The sequence below is a fragment of the Pimephales promelas genome, chromosome 6 (assembly GCF_988280905.1).
Source record: "Pimephales promelas chromosome 6, fPimPro1.hap1.1, whole genome shotgun sequence".
In the NCBI taxonomy this organism is placed as follows: domain Eukaryota; kingdom Metazoa; phylum Chordata; class Actinopteri; order Cypriniformes; family Leuciscidae; genus Pimephales; species Pimephales promelas.
Window position 1 is genome coordinate 9,804,348 of NC_142774.1, and position 19,936 is coordinate 9,824,283.

The 19,936-nt window shown below is 37.6% G+C and overlaps 1 protein-coding gene across 1 annotated transcript in view; it reads left to right on the forward strand.

The window, feature by feature from the left end:
• Positions 1-19,936, forward strand: part of LOC120459352 (uncharacterized) — a 93,905-nt gene that overhangs the window by 38,751 nt on the left and 35,218 nt on the right. The window lies entirely within an intron of this gene.

The following is a 19,936-nucleotide window of genomic DNA, read 5'->3' on the forward strand; positions in this document are numbered from 1 at the left end:
TTTAAAATGATGTTAAATCTAAATCAAATCCTTATCTACCTCTTGCAACAAAAAGGCTACTAAAACTTTAAATGTATGGTCAATGTTTGGTGTTTTTGTATATTTTTTCTATGATATTTTTTATTTGTTTTTTACATAATTTCTTTTATTTTATTATTATTCTGTTTAATTGGTAGAATCGTTTCTAATCAATACTTTTTTTTCTTCTCTAAATTCAAATGTTATGTAATATTTTTTAGTCCCTGTACCTCTGGCTCTTTTTTGGCTTATGAATGTTCACTTTTGTATCTCAGAAATGCTTAATAATAATATTAATAATAACAATAATAAATTAAAACATATTTGAATGCAAGGGGTCCCTCTGGTGGTTCGGGGGCCCTACACAACTTGCCTACTTTGCTAATCATAGGCGTTATATCACCTTGGCATGAAACATTGAACTCTCATTGAACTGTTTCTAATACACTGGCTGAGACTACCATAATCAATCTCTCAATATTTTTTTTCTCTTCTGGAAAGTCTTATAAACGCTATCTTGGATCTTCCTTTTGCTGGTGGAAATGGGAATGCAAAAAATATATTTTTTTGTAGTTTCCATTCACCACTTTTGAAGTTTACCCAACGACTTCCTTTTCAGAGAACTCTGTAAACGTGAATGCCAAGCATCCCAGGGAGTTCAGTTCTCATACAAGAGCGTTAGAAATGAAGGTAGTACACCTCTAGTTCTCTCTCAATTGATTCATTTGACATCTCACAATGCAAACCTGCCCCTTCCCTACCTGTTGGACAGGATCAGGCTCACAGTTAATACGCATCTTTTGAGCAGATGTCTCACTTTGTTAGAATGTGTTTAAGGAGGTCTAAAACCTTTGAAGCAGGATGGAACAACATTATGTTTCCAACTGGAGCTGGAATGCTAATCCAGCATAGAGCTAGAAAGTGAATTAAAGAGAGAGTTTACACAAAAATTAAAATGAATGCTGTCATCATTTACTCATCCTCATGTTGTTCCAAATCCGTAAGACTTTTGCTCATCTTCGGAAAACGAATGAAGATATTTGGAATGAAATCTGAGCGACTGTACGTCCATTGACAGTCTATGCACTACTTTGGTGCTTCAAAAAGTTCATAAAGAAATCGTAAAACAAGTTCAAATGAATAGAGTGGTTTAGTCCAATTATTCTGAAGAGACTCACTCTCTTTATGTGATGAACAGATTGAATTCAGGCTTTTATTTACATTATGGCTTAATGATCTATTCAGATGGGGGCAGCAGTGCATGGCCCCTTTTGCTGCTGAACTAAAGTCCTTCTGAAACAAAGAATGTTTTATGAAAGAGCTACAGCTGAGAGTTTCAACCTACAAGGCAAAGCGCTGGATATGTTACAAATATGTTACAAAATCAGACACCGAACAGAACACAGCTCTCACCATTCCAAGTTTCACCAGGATTCATGTTTCTTGTTTTCTTGTTACCAGCAAGACGAATTACATTTTTACTGTTGAAGCAGGGGAAATCCATCCGACTGAGTTATCTTGCAAACTAAGACATTTGACTTGCATATTAAGTTGTATATTTTTCTTCATTTATTTTTCCTTATTAACACAAAAGCATGTCTTGTTATTATTTGTAAAATATAAAATCTCTTAGCAAGGCCTAAAATAAATAAATATATAATAAAATGTTATTGACAGTTGCCACCCACCCCACCACCCACTATAGCTCACATTTGAGGTATTTGAAGGTTGGGCCATGGTCTAACTGGCCATACTCGTTCTGCAGTCTGTGCAGACTGCAACAGCAACAGTGCAACTTCAAAACAAACAGCAAGATGGATCAAAAATGTGACAGTTAATCCATAAAAGGATTTTCATCATCCCAAAAACTCAATAACACAATTCTGATTACATTTGCGATTCAAAATTTCATCCTGTGCTTATGTGACGGCTTGTTCATCATATAGATCACTAATGATGATAGTGATATTGGCTATATCTATTTATATGTTTTGGCTATATAGATCTGCCAGAGGAGCTATCTTCTTTTATCTCTTTGTCTCTATAATCCCTGGAATGTTCTCACAAACCATATGGACCATTACGTGTATATTTATTTGAAGATAATCTCCTTTGTTCTAATTGCGTACCTGTCACTGAAGCTGGGTATTGTTTGGATCATGGTGAAAGAGATAAAGGGAAAGAATAAGATAGTGCCGTTGTGTTTGCCATTGAAAGAGGAAGAGGAGATGTAAGAGGTGTGTGCCGAAAAACAGCAACAGGGTGGAAGATAATAATGAGATTAGATCCACTTTTACTGAACACACATTAATATAGCCTATAGGGGTGTATTAGGGGTGGTTCGGTACAGAGAAGTCACGGTTCGGCTCAGACCTCATGGTTCGGTACGATTGCAGTACAATGGAGGGAAAAGCAAAACAAAAATACAGGCATTGTATTTTTTAAAATAAGTTTCATAAAAGCATAGAACCAGTTTATTTGTAGTGCCCGGACACTAGATATAATTAGTTTATTAATTAAATGAATAAAAAGACAAAAAGACCTTGCGATATGTTTGGTAATTGTACCTGAATTAATTTAAATTTATTTTGCTTTTTATTTCAGATCAATATATTTGTTTTCCTTAATTTTAATTAACATTATTAATTAACAATGTAACATTATTCTCATCTGAATGATAAATATTTGATTTCTGTATGAAATAATACTACCATTAAAAACACTTTCGATTTTCTTTTTTTTAATCAATGTAGAATGTGTAAGATTAGTGCTCTGAGGAATATGACGAATGTCCAAAAGATGGGACCCACAGACTGTTGTGAAATGGAGTTGGATAAATATGCATGTTTTACCTTTAAAAAGTGTGTGTGTGTGTGTGTGTGTGTGTGTGTGTGTGTGTGTGTGTGTGATTTTGGTTGGGTGACAGACAGATTACAGTGTGTCAAGAGTTTACAGTGTGACAAAAGCACAATATTGTGTTTTATTGCGAGTGTAACCTACAAATATAAGAACAGTTTTTATGTTTCCATTGTTCTATCGCGTTTCTCTCTATCGGGCGCGCCTCTCCCTCTCTCTCTCTCTCTCTCTCTCTCTCTCTCTCTCTCTCTCTCTCTCTCTCTCTTTCTCTCTCTCACACACACACAGACATACACACTCATTGCAATCTTGACATCGCAGCCTGTTCATTATTTGGTCACACAACGCATTCTCACCCCCAAGGCGTCACCTAACTGACGCATTGGGAAGCATTTTTACCATGCTTCAATATCTGACGCTTTAGGTGCCCTTTAGCGTCAGTTAGATGACGCCCTAGGATCTCGTGTAACCCTACCCCCATCCCACACCTAAACCTACCCGCGTCATCTAACTGACGCTTTTCCTTTAGCATCAGTTAGATGACGCCGTAGGATCGCGTCAAATATTGAAGCATGGTCAAAGGTGATGCCTTGGGGTGAGAAATTCGCGTCTATTGCATCTAGTTCGATGCTAGTCCAAAGCGACGATGCGCGTATAAAGCCAACGTTTGAAGGGAACGCGCGTTCAGAGCATAGACGGTTCTAGCCGATGGTACAGATTATGTTTCCCTAAAGAACCCGCGTAACAGTAGTTCAGCATTACATTAATTAATATGCACGTGAGTTTTATTTATTTTTATACCGTGTATTCTCCGTGTAAATTCGTGCACCGAACCGTGACGCCCGTACCATTTCGGTTCAATACGAATAGTCGAATATATGTACCGTTCCACCCCAAATATATATATATATATATATATATATATATATATATATATAGCCTATATACATATATAGCCTGTATACATCATGTCTGTTGTTGTCTATGTTGATTAAAGGGATAGTTCACCCAAAAATTTAAATTCTGTCAGTTTTTACTCACCCTCATGTTGTTCAAACCCCATAAGACCTTCGTTCTTTTTCAGAGCACAAATTAAAATATTTTGATGAAATCTGAAAGCTGGATCACTCCTCCATACTTGTCCATAGGCTTCTTGAGGGATTGAAACTTGCCGGCCTTGAAAAGTTATTAAAGAAATCGTTAAAATAGTCCAAGTGACTACAGTGGCTCAATCTTAAGTTTATCAAGTGACAAGAATAGGGGATTATCACGCTGATACGTAGTACTTCCGGATTCTGTGATCTTTGTGCACTGCCGCTTCCATTGAATCACCGATCTTGCTAGCGAACTGATGAAGGACTACACTAAGTTTATTTATACGGCATCCCTGGTAAATTAGTCTGATTCACACAAAGTTGACAAATCCCGCCCATGAAACCCGGAAGCGTGATAAACCCCTATACTTTTTGTGTGCAAAACAAATATAAATAACAACTTTATTTTAAGTATTCATTTCCTTCTCTGTGGGCCTCTAGTCAGTTAAACTAGTGTAATTGCGTTGAGCTATGGGCTCACGATTGGCCGACACTGGTCGTGTGTGATGCGTGTGACGTACAACAACAGATAATACGCTGTTAAACTACTAACCTGACTCGAGACCCAGAGAGAAGGAAATGAATAGTTGAAATAAAGTCATTATTTGTTTTTTTGTTTTGTTTTTTGTGCACAAAAAGTATTCTCATCGTTTGCTAAACTTAAGATTGAGCCACTGTAGTCACTTGGACTATTTTAACAATGTCATTAATAACTTTTCGAGGCCGGCAAGTTCAATCCCTCAAGAAGCCTATGGACTAGTATGCAGGAGTGATCCAGCTCTCAGATTTAATCAAAAATATCTTAATTCATGTTCTGAAGATGAATGAAGGTCTTACGGGATTGGAAACACATGAGGGTGAGTACTGACAGAATTTTCATTTTTGGGTGAACAAACCCTTTAACTCAAATCAGTCAAAACTCTTTTTTAAACAAACACTATACATTGATTCTTAACAGCAGGTATTCACTAAAAATGTTATTGTTTAACCCAAATGTGGATATGTTGGGTCATTTTATTGGGTTATTTTCTATTATTTTGACCCAGATACTGGGTAGTTTTGGTCATTTTTACTGTTAAAATGATGAATCCCCACACACTTATATAACCCAATTTGTGGTAAGCTGTGCCAAACCAGTTAAAACAGGATGCATTTGTCAGCGCTCATATTTTGTTCCTATTCTAAAATAAAAATTCCTGAGGGAAAGTTCCTGAATGAAAGGTTTCATTTGACCAGTGGTGGAGGAAGTACTGAATCTCAGTACTTAAGTAAAAGTACAAATACCCGGATAAATATTTACTTTAGTAAAAGTAGAAGTAACACAATGACAACCATACTTAAGTAAAAAGTAAAAAGTACTTTATTTTAAATGTACTTTAAGTATTAAAAGTAAAAGTACTTGCATAACAATTTATTATCTTAATGTCTATTTTCTAATGATTAATAAAACATTTAATTCTAACTCATTCAACCTAATATAATGATGTTCAATAATGATGGAAAAAAATGTCACCATTTCTGAAACAAGCTTGCAATTAGGCAATATCATGCTTATCCTTACTATTGAAACGCGATTAATTTATGGTGTAATTCTGAACCTCTTGGCTTGCCATAATCCTAACCAAACCAAACATATATTACACACGGTGTGTTTCCTATGCACGTAAAAACAAATTTTCGCGTATGAGTTGCATGATAAACACACTGCGTGTGAGACGCATTTAGTGTGAACGGGTTGATATACTGTATCTATGGCAACCAAACGTCACTGGTGAGACAAACGTGCAACGAACGGACGGTCAGATTACGTTTTGGCAGGGGAAAAACTGATCAGGAAATGTAACGAAAATGTAACAGAAGTTGTAGAAATGTAGTGGAGTAGAAAGTATAATAATTGCTGCAAAATGTAACGAAGTAAAAGTAAAAAGTAGGCACTATTTATTGTACTTAAGTAAAGTAAAGATACGTGAAAAATTTACTTAAGTAAAGTAACAAAGTATTTGTACTTCGTTACATTCCACCACTGCATTTGACTTTTTCCATTTACTTGGACCAGCATAAGCCAGATATTCACTCAAAGGGAAAAAACGCGTTGGCTCCAACATGGAAGTTTCACTTCCCGCTAAATGAATAGCAGGACCAGGGCTGAGACACGATGCAGCATTACTGCCATAAAAAAGAATATCAAAAATACAAACATTTATTAAACCCAGGCAGGAGAATCACAGGAAAACAGGAAAACACAAACACTCGATATTGATGAGACAAAGAACTGAACAAAACAGGGAGAATATATACCAGACCAAATAAGGGAACTAATAAGCTAATTAATTAACTGTCCAAGGAGTAATCGGGGTACCAGAGGACCCCGATTGGAGTGGAGCTGGAGGTGAAGTTCAATGGTTCCAGGTGGATACGAGGGATGGAGCAGCCAAGACGGAGGAGTCAGAGTAACGGGGCGAGGTGGAGTGATGGAAGTAGCTGCTACTGAAGAAGCTGGATGACGAAAGGCCCAAGGTGGATCCACACCACAGAGGAAAGGTCGACAACAAGCCGAGGGGCTGACAGGAGACAGTGGAGATGAGGCTGATGGATTGGCTGATTTAGAAAGAGGAAAGGGCAAGGGGTAAATGGAACCAGCAGAAGCAGGGCTGAGGACCTGGCTGGTATTGGAAAAGGAGGCGGGCTAGGAACTCTGGAGACACAGGAGTGTGTGTGCTGGGCAGAACCAGCAGATCCTGGGTTTTCGTGTGTGTATCTGAATTTGTGAATTAAACAATACTGCAAATGGATCCTGCCTTGTCTGTTTCATGCGGCCGTGACAAAAACATTCTTTGTTCAACCCGATCTCACGGGAATTCGTACGAATTTTAAGGGGTGGCTAATTCGTAACAATTTGTACGACCTCACTCGTACGAATTAGTACGATTTAACTAAATCGTACATATTTTACGAATTAGCCAATTCGTATGAATTCGTACGAATGACCTACCCCTGACCCCGCCCCTAAACATAACCGTCACGTGGGTTTAGACAAATCGTACAAATTTGTACGAGTGAGGTCGTATGAATTAGTACGAATTAGCCACTTTTGAATCACTCCTACGAATTCGTATACGAATTGGTCGTGAGATAGGGTAGTCTTTGTTATATCCAGGCAGCAGAATGCAGGAGAACGGGAAAACACCACCACTTAACATTTACGAGACAGGACAAAGAACAAAGAATATACCAGACTAAGGCCTTGTTTACACGAGAACGCTCGCGGGTGAAAACGTAAAAATATTTTATCGGATGTGCCTTACGTTTGCACGGCGACGGTGTTTTTGGGGCTTAAAAACGCAAAAAAGTGAAACCACCTTCCAGAGTGGAAATCTTTAAAACGCTCCCCCGCCGCGTTCCCGTGTAAATGGATAAAACGCAAAGGTCTGCTTGACAGTGAAGATTGTACACAGGCGCGCGGGCTTGGTGATGTTGTAGTATGCACTATTAGCCGCTTTGAGTGCATACTACATTGAATTTCACAGACTTTTGTGTCACCATCTGCACCCGGATTTCACACCCAAAACGCTCATCTAAACACGAAAAAAAGTGATAAAAAGTGATAACGCAACGCCATTTTTGTGTTTTCTCTTCAGAATCGTCTCCGTGTAAACATAGCCTTAATAAGGGATCTAATGAGCTAATTAATGAACACCAGGTGAACTTAATTAAACTGACATGGAATTGGAAACTATATTATTTTAGGATAACAAACACTCAGCAGAAAATAATCCTGTGACAGTTGCCAAATAGCTTCTAGCTGCTGTGACTAAATTCTAATGCAAGAATACCAAAATTGCAACACAGTCTCATGAAGATGCGTATCTATACCACGAGTGTCATTTCTCGTGGCATTTATACGCCAAAAGTGTTTTTTTCGTGTATATGGTACGCACTAAAAAACCCTGGGTTGGGTTTAGGGGGGAGGGGGGTGGGGAGTTCGTGCGTATTATACGCAAAAAAGTGCGTATCATATGTACGCGAAAATCGCGTGCCAAATACACGCAAAAACTGTTTTTGGCGTATAAATGCCACGAGAAATGACATTCGTGCCATAGACACGAACTTTCATGAGATCGGGCTGAATATTGACACGTCTTATTAGACATAGCCAACTATGTTTATGTGAAAACTTGCCAACGCCAAGCCTGGCATTTTGTCATTATTTTGTGTGTATTTGATTGTGCAATACACAAAAAGTGTCTTGTTGTAGTACGGTTCAAATTTCTTGAAAGGATTTGTCATATAGGATTTAAATAAAATGGGATTATATATATGAACCAGCTTATTACAACTCAGTTTTCAAATTGCTTTATTTTTGTATTTAATTATACTGTATAATTAGACTTTCTGCTGGTTTTTTTTTTTTTTTATCAGACAGCAGCCCAACCTGGATGCCTTTCAAATTGCGCTCAGCTCTGTCGTCATGACCTTAAACCCGTTCCACCTCATTCATTACAAATTAAGCTGTTATTAAAATGATACACCCTCTTGGCCTTTCTTGACCTAAAGCCCTAAAGCAAATGGTTCTGATTTAGATCATGTTTCGTTATATCAGATTTTCTCCCTCATCCGTTAATTTCCCATTTAGTTCAGATCGGAATGCATTGTTCATTCGGCATGTAGTGCGTAATAACTGGTGTCTGCCCCAATGACTTACTTCCTTATAGTAAAAAAGATGCATGAAGGAGACCAACCCATTGTCACTTAAAAAAAAAAAAAATCAACAACAATCTAAAAAGACATTTTAAAGTTACATTGCAAAATGTACTCTCTGACATAGCACTGAATGACTTTCTGCTTCATGTGTAGCTCCACTGAAAAATATATGGTGGATTTGTGATATATGGAATAAATAAAATAGACACTATCTTATGTAAAGGGACTAATGTCATATATCAAAATAATGTATTCTATTAAACTAGAAAATGAACAACTTTTAATGAACAAATAAGCGGATAAACAACATGCAACAAAACGCCATATTAATGATATAGAATGTTGGTAACTTAAAAGTTTGGGTAATTTAGCTTCTTTCGTGTTCCACAGAAGACAGAAAATCATACAGGTTGACACAAGGAAGGAGAGTAAATGATGACAATTGTTTTTGAAATCCAACCCTTTAATGTATTATCTATAAACCTTATTCCTCAGGTTTAAAAAAAAAAAAAAAAAAAAAAACAATACTAGACTGTTATACAGTATTGCCATTTTGCCCGGGAGCATATTTGAACTCAAAAACTGCACATATGCCAATAATAAATGGCATGCATTGTAAACTATGCTATTCGAAAAGGAACCCCCTTGCCCCTAAACTAATTCTTTTTTTATTTTTATTTTATAATTATATATTTTTAAAGTGTATTGTTTGCAGTGACATTTTTGTTTTGCAAAAACTGCCTCTACTATAAACACTAGTGATTATTATTAATAGTCAAGAACATAGCCTGACAGTATCCACAAGTTTCCTACGCCCCATGAGGCCTTGCGTCAAAAGTGGGCGCGACTTCCGGTTCGAAGTAAACAAAGCGCGACTTGACATGCTTGACACTCATTCATTCAACAGTTGACAGTCATTCAAGTTATAGCGATCCAAACTAGCTAACGATGTGGGAACACAACCTCAATGAAATTCAAAAGGGTGAAATAACAATACCTTTACCCTCCGCAGTAGTTGGTTGGGAGTATTATAATAACATTATTAATAATCAATACTCATCAAGGCATGGTGACAGACAGTTGTGCGAGCTGACAAACAATTAAAATAAAAAATACCCACGTAGTCATTGTGCTTTAGAGTTTATTCAAAATTATAAATGAATGTGCTGCTTGAATACATTAACTGGCACATTGGTATTCTGTCAACACAGGCTTTGATCCTGAGTTTAGGTGTAACATCAGTAGCGAACAGCCAAACACATGCTGATAGAGTTTATAGAATATTAAGAATTTAAACAAATGTACACAGGAAGATTCGTCGTCTTTTGGGAGGTGATGGAAACTACAGTCGTTGGCAGGATCAGAAACGGGCTCTGGCAGGATCACTCTGATTTCGTTTTCAGCTTATGTTCAAAACATAGACGTGTTCAAAACCATCACGTTTAAGCCACTGAATTAGTTTAGTCCGGTTATACATACAACCGCGAACAGCACATGTTGTCCCTGAGCTTCGTAACGACATCTCTCATAAAGATTTGTGTCTTTAAATAGTAAAATAATTCTCAGAAAAACATCTAGCCTCTTCGCTAACTAACACACAAAACACCATTGGAATGCTACTTCCGCCACCTCACCGGAAGTTTCACCCACTTTATTTTTTACAGGAGCGCCCCTCGGAAACTTGTGGATAGAGAAAACATGTTTTACCAAAGAACACCACAGATTTCTGTCGTCTCACATCAGCTAATCTGTTTCAAATTGTATAAGGAAAAAACAGGCCACACAAAATTACTCAGCAGGGTAAAAAATAACAGCGTTATTCACATTCCAGAGCACTGATGCGATAAAAACAGTACAAAAACTGTAAAAGTAAAGGGTGGAGCTATTAAACAAATCTGGTTTCATCAAAACAGCCAATTGAATATGTGGTTTGACAGTCTAATTATTGTCTGCTGCAAAGGTTCATTTAGTTTCAGTTTTTATTAATGTATGATATGACATTTTAAGGCAATGGTTGCCATCTTGCACCAATAAATAACATAATTGTGGTCAAAACAGATCTATTATGGTAGAGTATCAGGGTTCATGTTTTTTATTTGTTTGTTTGTTTAGGTTCATGAGAAAATCATCCAAATAAAATACATCTGTCATGATGTACCTGTGTATTGTTTGATAGAAAGATGAAGGTGTGTCGTTTGTACGTCTGTTTGTCAGAGATGTTGTTGTGATAAGAATTTGTGCCTGTTTGTGCGTGTTTTAACATTCCACACCCAAGAGGAAAACAATTAGATACAATATGATTGTGAAAGAGGAACCGTTTGTGCGTTTGATATACGCACCCCTAAAACAAACAAATGAAAAAGAATGAAAGAGAAAAAGAAAGACTTTCCAAAATAACTTCAGAGAGAGAAGAAATGTATAATTATTTTATACTGTATTAATTGTAATAAATAAGAATTATTGTTGAGTATATGCTGACGCACAATACATAGAGTAAGAATTAAGGGGAAACAATCGGTCTCACGATTGTGTGACGGGTAACGTTGTGAAATCCTGTATTTCAGCCACGAGAAATTTAGTCATATGATTCATGAGTTATGGTTTAACAAGTCTTTGGAATAAGTGAACAAGTTTTGAATACATCAGATATTATGTGTCATATATGTTATACCTTAATTGTATAATTGTTCCTCTTTTTACTTTTAAAAATATTTAGGTTTAGGTGTGCCATCTGTGGCACGACAATTGCAAAAGTGCCATTCAGAATGACACTATTCAGAATGCTTCCTTAATTTCCCTCTTCTTTTCCTTAATTTCTCCAATGTACTTCATTTATATATTTATATATATTTGACATTTTTCCACAATATTTAGGATTTTTTAGAGAACAGACAATCATGTTTACCCACCAAGCGTCAGCTTCCTCTCTGATGGCATGATGTTTACTACTAGGATTTCCTGATGCTTCACTGAATCCATCTTGCCTTCCTGTAGTGCCAGAGGATGCAAAGCAGCCCCAGAGCATCACCAAGCTCAACTGTAGGCAGAGTGTTCTTTTAGCTTCATGTTTCTTCCAGACATACCACTGATCCATAGGGCTGGACAGAATCCCAAAACTTCTGTGCCTTATTTCTATGATTTCGAGCAAATTGGAAGAGACTTTTCTTGTCCTTTTGGATAAGTCGTGGTGTATGCCTTGGAGTTCTGCCATGTGTTTGGTATGTGCCTTACTGTGTAAGCTGAAACCTAAGTACCTGCCATCAAGTCTTGCTGCAGGTCTATTGCTGTCACTCAAAGGGTTTTCTGAATATGCTTTCTCAGAAATCTGGTTGCAGCCATTGATTGCTTTCTTTTTCTGCCCTGTCCAGGTTGTGTCATCACTGTTCATTTAACTTTGATCTGGGAAACTATGATTGCAATGTTCTCCCTGGGAACATTTCGCGCATTCGCTATCTTTTGCATCGTATTCCTTGCTTGTGTGATGGGTGATGATATCTTCTTTTAACTTTTTGGAGTATTCTTTTGACTTAGTCATTTTTCTAACATGAGGTTAGCCCGGTTAAAACCAAACCATTCTCAGTTGTAACTGAGTTATGGTCTGGCAAAGCGTCATAGACAAACAATTTCCAGAGGGGCGTCACCAACGGACGTCGTGGATGGACCTAAAGCCAATCAGAGCGATGAAGGAGATGACGTATGCAGAGCGGCGGAGAAACATCTAGTGTTGTTCTTTGCTCGATTTTTAACAAAAAGGAAACGTTTAAATTCTGATAGCTGATAGCTGATTCGAACGAGTGATGTTCGACGGATGCGGCATCCATCTTTGTAATGTAATCTGTTTCAAAATCCCAGCGCTGTTTTCATCGTGTAAAGCCCGCCCCAGCGTTTCTGATTGGTGCCGCCATTTCGACGGATTGGAAATGGGCTTGAATGAGCCCAGACTAACTTTTCAGAGCAAATCTAAATTTGCTGGAAGTTGTCTGGGTTTTCCCAGGCTAACATGCAGTCAAACGTGACACTCAACAAATCTAGCCAGTTCAGATATGTCGTGTTCAGAGGCTGACTGTGCCAAAATCAGTCAGTCGTCCAGAGTACATGATACGCAAACCCCAATTTCTCAAGGGGGCGAGAGCCGCGTGCGTCCATGCACTTTGTAAATGGACGGGGTGCTAGAGACAGGCTGAACGGCAGGACAGGTCATCTTTCAATCGAGAGAGATAAATCAGTTCCTCGGGCGAACGTGCGCAGGGATTTTCATGGTAGTAAGCATTTTGAACTGTTTTTTCATTAGTACTTTGTTTAAACGTCTCAGATCTAAGATGGGCCTGAGGTCTCCGTCCTTCTTGGGCATGAGAAAATAATGGCTGTAAAAGCCTGACTCGCTCAGAGAATGCGGTACCAGTTCTATAGCCCCTTTGCACAGCATCGCTATTTTTGCGCGGAGTAGATGTGCTACTTACGCATTCACTGCAGTAGCGGTCCGTGCTCGAAAGCGTGGGGGACGGCGAATGAACTGTAGCGAATAGCCCTGCCTTTTGTGCTTAGCACCCATTCTGAAACCCCTACCCGGTTTTATACATGTGCAGCTAGGGGCCGAATGGGCTCCAGGTTTTGATTGCCAAGGTTTTGATGGGGAGCGTTTAACAATAGCCCTGTGACGCACGCACAGCGCCTGGGCAAGTGTTAATTAGTAAGTGTGAGCACTTGTGAGCGGGCCCGAGACTTACACACATATTCGACGTCCCGATCGCTTTGGATGGGGAGCGTTTTATGATATCCCTGAGCAAAGTGTTTAATAGTAAGCGTGAACGATGGTGAGCGGGCACGAGACGCATACATTTTTGATGTCCCGAACTCTTTGGGGAGAGTTTTTATGATAACTCCATGACGCGCGCGGTGCTTTGAGCAGAGTGTTTATAAGTAAGTGTAAGCGCTCGTGTACACTTACAACACCATTGGCGTGAGCCGGAGCTGAATATGGCAGCTGGCTGAGGAGAGCCGGGATCAAACACGGATCTCTGGCGCGAAAGCTATGCATTTGGTATGCAAAGCTATGAGCCACAGGGGCAAAAGACATAAGCTTTACTTAGCACAAGCTGATAAGAGAGCGTCACAATTTTGTGTGTCGCGCTTGTTTGAAGGTGTGCAAAGGGCGGAGTGAGGGTTGAGGGTTGAACACTTTGAGTCAAGCCCGCAGCAGGGTAAACATCGGAAGTGTTCCAGAGCTCACAACCCCTTGAGAGGGCGATAGCTGTGTGTTCCTGGCCCAAGCAGACAGTGCAGATCACATGGCGGTCTCCGCGGTCTAAGGCATATTGAAAAAGATGCTTTTTTAGACAGCAAGTTTTGCAAGAAAGGATACTTTCTCGATGGCGGCGGCGGCTTTTTTCTAGATCCAGCGATGCATAGAGCTTTGCTGAAGAGATGAAAATCAGGGAAACAGCCTCCGAGCCCTGCTTATATATGCTAAGCCACGCCCATACTGGTGGGCTATGACGCTGCGAAGGCGCAAGGGTCCTTCATTGGGCGTGATGTCATGTCGAGCTCAGTGGTAGGCTGCTGCAGTTCCCGCAGGACAGCCTATGAGCTTGCTAGACAGCCTGCTCTAGGCCAAGGGGGTAATCCATCGCGGGAGCTGCCATCTTGTAGCAGAACTTCACTTGCGTTAGCGCTCCCATTGACTCCCATTCATTTTGGCGTCACTTTGACAGCGAATAACTTTACATCTGAGGTGTTTGAAGACCCCATTTGTCCTTTATTTATTTCTAAAGAAACACAACAATGTATAAAATGCTCCATTACCTTGTAGCTTATGTTATGGCCTCGTAGAAGCAGTTTTAGTGAAAGTAGGCTAACGATTGCGTCATACCCACGCGACTCTATGTCGCATAGTAGAGAGATTACCGTATGGACAAGAGAAGAAGCTTGCGCGTAATCGGGGAAACTTGAATGCAAAATGACAAAATAATTAATCAGAATACCTAACACAATTGTCTCCTTCTCCTAGCTCATGGACAGCTCCTATTCACACTCTCCGTCTCTGCATGTTTGGGAAGGGAATGATTCAGATTTTTCATGCCACATCCACTAGAAGACAGACGGGGTGCTCTCGTCACATCTACGTCGGCAAGCTCTGTTTGAGTCTGCGCGTCAGGGACGGAAGTGCTAAAAAATCGCCAAAAGCGGGCTTCAATCGTCTCAGTGGAGTTCCAATGAGATCACTCTGCCCATTTCTTATACTGTCTATGCTCTAGGCCTGCTAGCTGCTGCACTGTGTTGACGATGAATACAAAATTAAGGATTTTTTTTGGCTTCAAATCTCGAAAAGATTAATCTTTCCTGTAGCGTAAGCTAAACGTTCGCAATTGCGAGAGAACCTCTCATAAGAAAACTACATAATCGCACTAGACATTGTAACGCTTGGACCTGATAACTCGAGAGGAATCAAGGGAAGAAAGAGCTTGAAGGCTGAAACATGCACAGGCGAGGAAATCCTCTCATTCATGAGAGCTACTCTTTCTTAGCGTCACAAAACTTAGTTAACATATACAGGATATACAGGAAAAGGGTAGGGTAAAATACACAGGAAAAGGGTAGAGCACGTCTAGCATCTTCAACAATGTTCTCATCTCCAACGTCATTACGCATATTACACGTCATGAGTGACGTAACCTCTCTTAAGGGGCACTGCACTATGGTGTGTGATAAACACGAATACACAGTAACGATCGTTACAACACATGTGAAATTAATGAAGAAAAAAAAAATACTCTGAACCCTAAGTAGATTTACACAAACTGAGAAAGTCAAAAAGCGTTTTTGGCCCGTAAATAAATCTGTCTAGGCTCTGTTCAGGTATGGTTTATCAAGACATTTATTAGTCTGGTTGTTTGATGAGAAATAGATTAAATGTAATTGTAATAACCTCTAAAATAATCCATACAACTCCGAGGACATATATATATATATATATATATATATATATATATATATATATATATATATATATATATATATATATATATATATATATATATAAATCAGCCTAAAAATGTAGCTATAAGAATATTATAAGACAAATAAAATGAGAAAATCTAGGCCTATAGTCTATAATTATTTGGCTATTTATTTGTATCCCCCAACCCTCCTTTGTTTGGTCACTTCAAATGGTCACAGAATGTAGCCTAACTTAAGGCTACCTGTTCATTCATAGTAACATTATGGTCATCTTTGTCACTGCGTTCACGTGGTACTGGTAAATACCAAAAGCCGACGAGAAAAATGCAAAATGTAGATATAGCCTCTGGCTATAAATGGTCTGGGTCTCGACTCTCTATAAGAAATGTTTTTGACGTATAGGCTATTGTATTGCTACACCCTTTATTGTGGAGTTATATCGAAAATACTATCTATTGCGCACTGCAGATTCCATACTCACCTAATTGCACCTGTTACCACACCTTAATACACCTTTGAAATACTCTGCCCCAATTTTTTTTCTAGTCAGTCTTTAAACTTTGAACTGAATCGCATCGCATAGAGCATCGCAAGGACTATCGACAGGACTATTTTTTGCTTTTTCATGGTTATGACTTTTAAGGGTGGAAGAAGGTAGGACACTGGACATATTAAAAATGTATTTATTTTTAAAAAAAGAATTGATAAATGGCTAAAAATATGTCAAACAATTAATTGTATCTGCGTTCAATTGAGCGGTTTTTTGTAACATTAAACTCCTCTCTGTTCCCATACTGATATGCCACTTAATCGATTATTAGCCTACATTTAATGCTAGGCCTATACATTATAAGCCTAGGTGTAACAATAAATCGTGCCACAATATATAGCAATACAAAAATGCAATTCGTATCGTGGAAAAATTACTTTGTGAGTTTTAGTGTCAGTAGGCCTGCTACATAAAACTATCCTACTATATATAATGTTGATTATAATATAGGCCTATAATAATGCAATGGGGGATATCTGTGAGTCCTGATAATGCCAAATGTCTGATGTTACCAGTAAAAAGTGGCCGACATTATTTTAAATATATCTAGTCAGTGAAAGAGTGCAAGCATATTCGTCTACAATAATTCAGTATTTTCAGCTTCAGAATCATCAATATTTTTATTTTGGTGTCACCATTGTCCTTGGGTTACAAGCAGCAAGTCCAAGGCTATTCATTTAAACACACAATGTAACATCACATTTAGCATTTTAATCAAAAAATGTATTATTATTATTATTTTTTGTTAACGTTTTACCATAGGCCTATGTCTTAGAGTATCACAATAGTATCGTATTGTGAGTATAGCCGTGAAATAGGCTATCGAATCGTGACATGACGGTACCGTTACACCCCTAATTATATGTAATAATGCTATAATATACACGTGTGCTCTAATTTAGTATATTCGTTAGAGATAAAGAAAAAAGAAACGTTGTCTATATTTTTATTATTATTATTATTAATAACATAGCCTACTACGCCCAGTATGACAACGTTTTAGATGAATAATGTGCTAATACCCGAATTAATACTTATCCTACTTCAACATGAACTCATAGGGAAGACATGAACAAAATGAACCAATGAAGATATAGGCTAAACGGCTGGATAATTCACGAATAACGGCAGCCTATTTTGATAGTTAGCCTAATGCATTAATTAACATTTAGGGATAATCTAAAGTCTCGGAGACTTTATGGCCATAAGATAAAATATTTTGACTGAAATTAATTTAAACATTTTATTATTGTCGTAACTAAAACTGTTGGCATCTGCAGCATAAATATATAGTAGATGGCGCAGGATTGAAATTATTTTCACTGATTCTCCTTATCAAACTAAATTCTAAATCCACTAATAATTTATCTTAGAAGTCTTAGGCCTATACTCTGTTTTGTGATCTCTTTCCCATCAAACCCAACCTACGTATTGCTGGCTAATAGAAAATAACATTTAAAAACATACAAAGTAGGCTATAGCCTATATTTGTTGAAAAAAAAAAAAAAAACTTTGCAGGGTACATAATCTGTAAGATTTTACATTTTAGAAAAAGTTCGAATACACACTCTAAAAAATGCTGGGTTGTTTTGACCCAATTTTAGGTCAAACATGGACAAACCCGAACGTTGGATTAAAATTTAAATAATAATAAAAAAAAAAATAAACCCAACGGCTTGGTTTGTCCACATTTGACCCAAAGTTGGTTTGAAATAACCCAGCATTATTTTAGAGTGTATTAGATGCCAAATACATGCCATTATGCCAAAATATATTTGGCCTATTTTAATCTTTTAAGATTGATTATAATTCAGGATAATCTGGATTTTTATATAAACTAGGCTACAGATCACGGTTCTCCCACGATTTTGAAAACAATAGGCTACATTAGACGACTAAACAAAATGAAGTTTAATTTAGGCTGCTTGTTAACAAGCAGCCTAAATTAAACTTCATTTTGTTTAGTCGTCTGACAAAATGTTATATTTAATGTTATAAATGAGCCAATTTATATATGTCTTATGTTATATGTGAGCCTATATGAGTCTGTTACAAAAATATAGCCTATTATTTTAAAAGATTTATAAATTAATGAATGTAGTTAATGAAAGTAGTTTTTGAACGAATCTCTATCAATTACATTGTAACAGTCATGGTCGCCACCTACTGGCATAACAATTAAAATCTTCATTTGAAAGGTTAGGTTATTAGTTTCAAATGTCATTTAAAACAGACAGATGTAATTAAAAACTGACAGATGTGCTTCATCGTTCTGTCCTTTTTACACGGGGGTTATTTTAATTTGTCTATTTTAGGCCTAATATTAGGCCCAAACCAGCGTCTTTATGTGTTGCTTAGTGAAGGTTGTGTTGAGATAAAAGCCATAGATGCGCATGTGCTGCGTAATTGAGACACACATCTTGGCGTAATTCGACTAGGCTATATTTACTTATGAGCAGTATTAGGGGTCCGCTATTTACCTGCTTTAACGGGATCCTCTTTTTTTGTTCTGATCAGAAAAAAAAAAAACTTATTTGTTGATATTCCACTCTTTAACTGTATAGGGTAATTTAAACAATTAAAACAATTTTTTTCTCTCTTTTTTCTCTCTTAGGATTTTTTTTCTTTCCAAGCAAGATGGCACTAGGACAATTTTATTCATCCTATGTAAGTACTTGAAATGTTACATCTTTATAATATATATGTTAATATATATGTATAATTATATAGCACTGTGTTTCTGTTTACAGTGTGTCTGTGGTGTGGAATTCATGGAGCTGAGTAAGTGGAATTATAATCAATTGTTTGTATTCTCAATCATGTATCATACACACACACTCACACACTACCTCTTTGACCTGCAAAACATTTAGCTGCCAAGAACAACATTTTATTAAACCAATTCAACAAAGGCATCAGTAAACTATTATAGTTTATTAATACAAATGATTCTGAGAAAGTAAAGTTGATGACAATTTAAAAAAAAATCAAATATGCTCTAAACATTAATGTACAAATTAATGAACCCCCCAAAGTCACATTTTACAAATACAAATTATTCAACCCCCCAAAGTCACATTTTATACAGAAACATCTAATAAATGCTGCCTGTAAGTGTTAAGAAGTTTCACCTCGCTACTGCAATCTTGGCTCATTTCCTCGCTTTTTCAAGCTTTATGATCACTGAAAATATTTGGTTTTGAAGTTACCACTGCTTTCTTCAAATTCCACCAAATATTTTCAATGAGATTGGAATCTATAGATTGTACAGCCACTCAAGGGCATTCTACTACTGATCCCTGAACCAAGCTTAAGTCAATTTGTATTTACTGTATACTTTGGGGTGGCTGTCCTGGAGGAAAGTTCATTGATCATCATGTTTCAGTCTCTGCATCGAAGGTCTTACCATCTTTGCCAAAATGCCTTCATACTTCAAACAATGATGTCCATACAGTCAAGATTTCCACTTCCTGCGACAGCAAAGCACCCCCATAACAAGACTGGACCCCCTCCATGTTTGACAAGCTAATAAGCTTTGCCCTTTTTGCACCAGAAATGCCGCTGATCCATAGGTCCCAAAAATTAGTTATGTATCAGAAAAATATATAAAAAAAACATCAGTTAAAATTTTAGTCACATTAATACTTAAAACATTCTTCCAGAAATTCACAGATCTATCCAAATTAATTTTAGCGTATTCAAGTCGGCCTTTTATGTTCTTCTTGCAGTCAAGACTGGCATTTGGCAAGATGTCCCAACA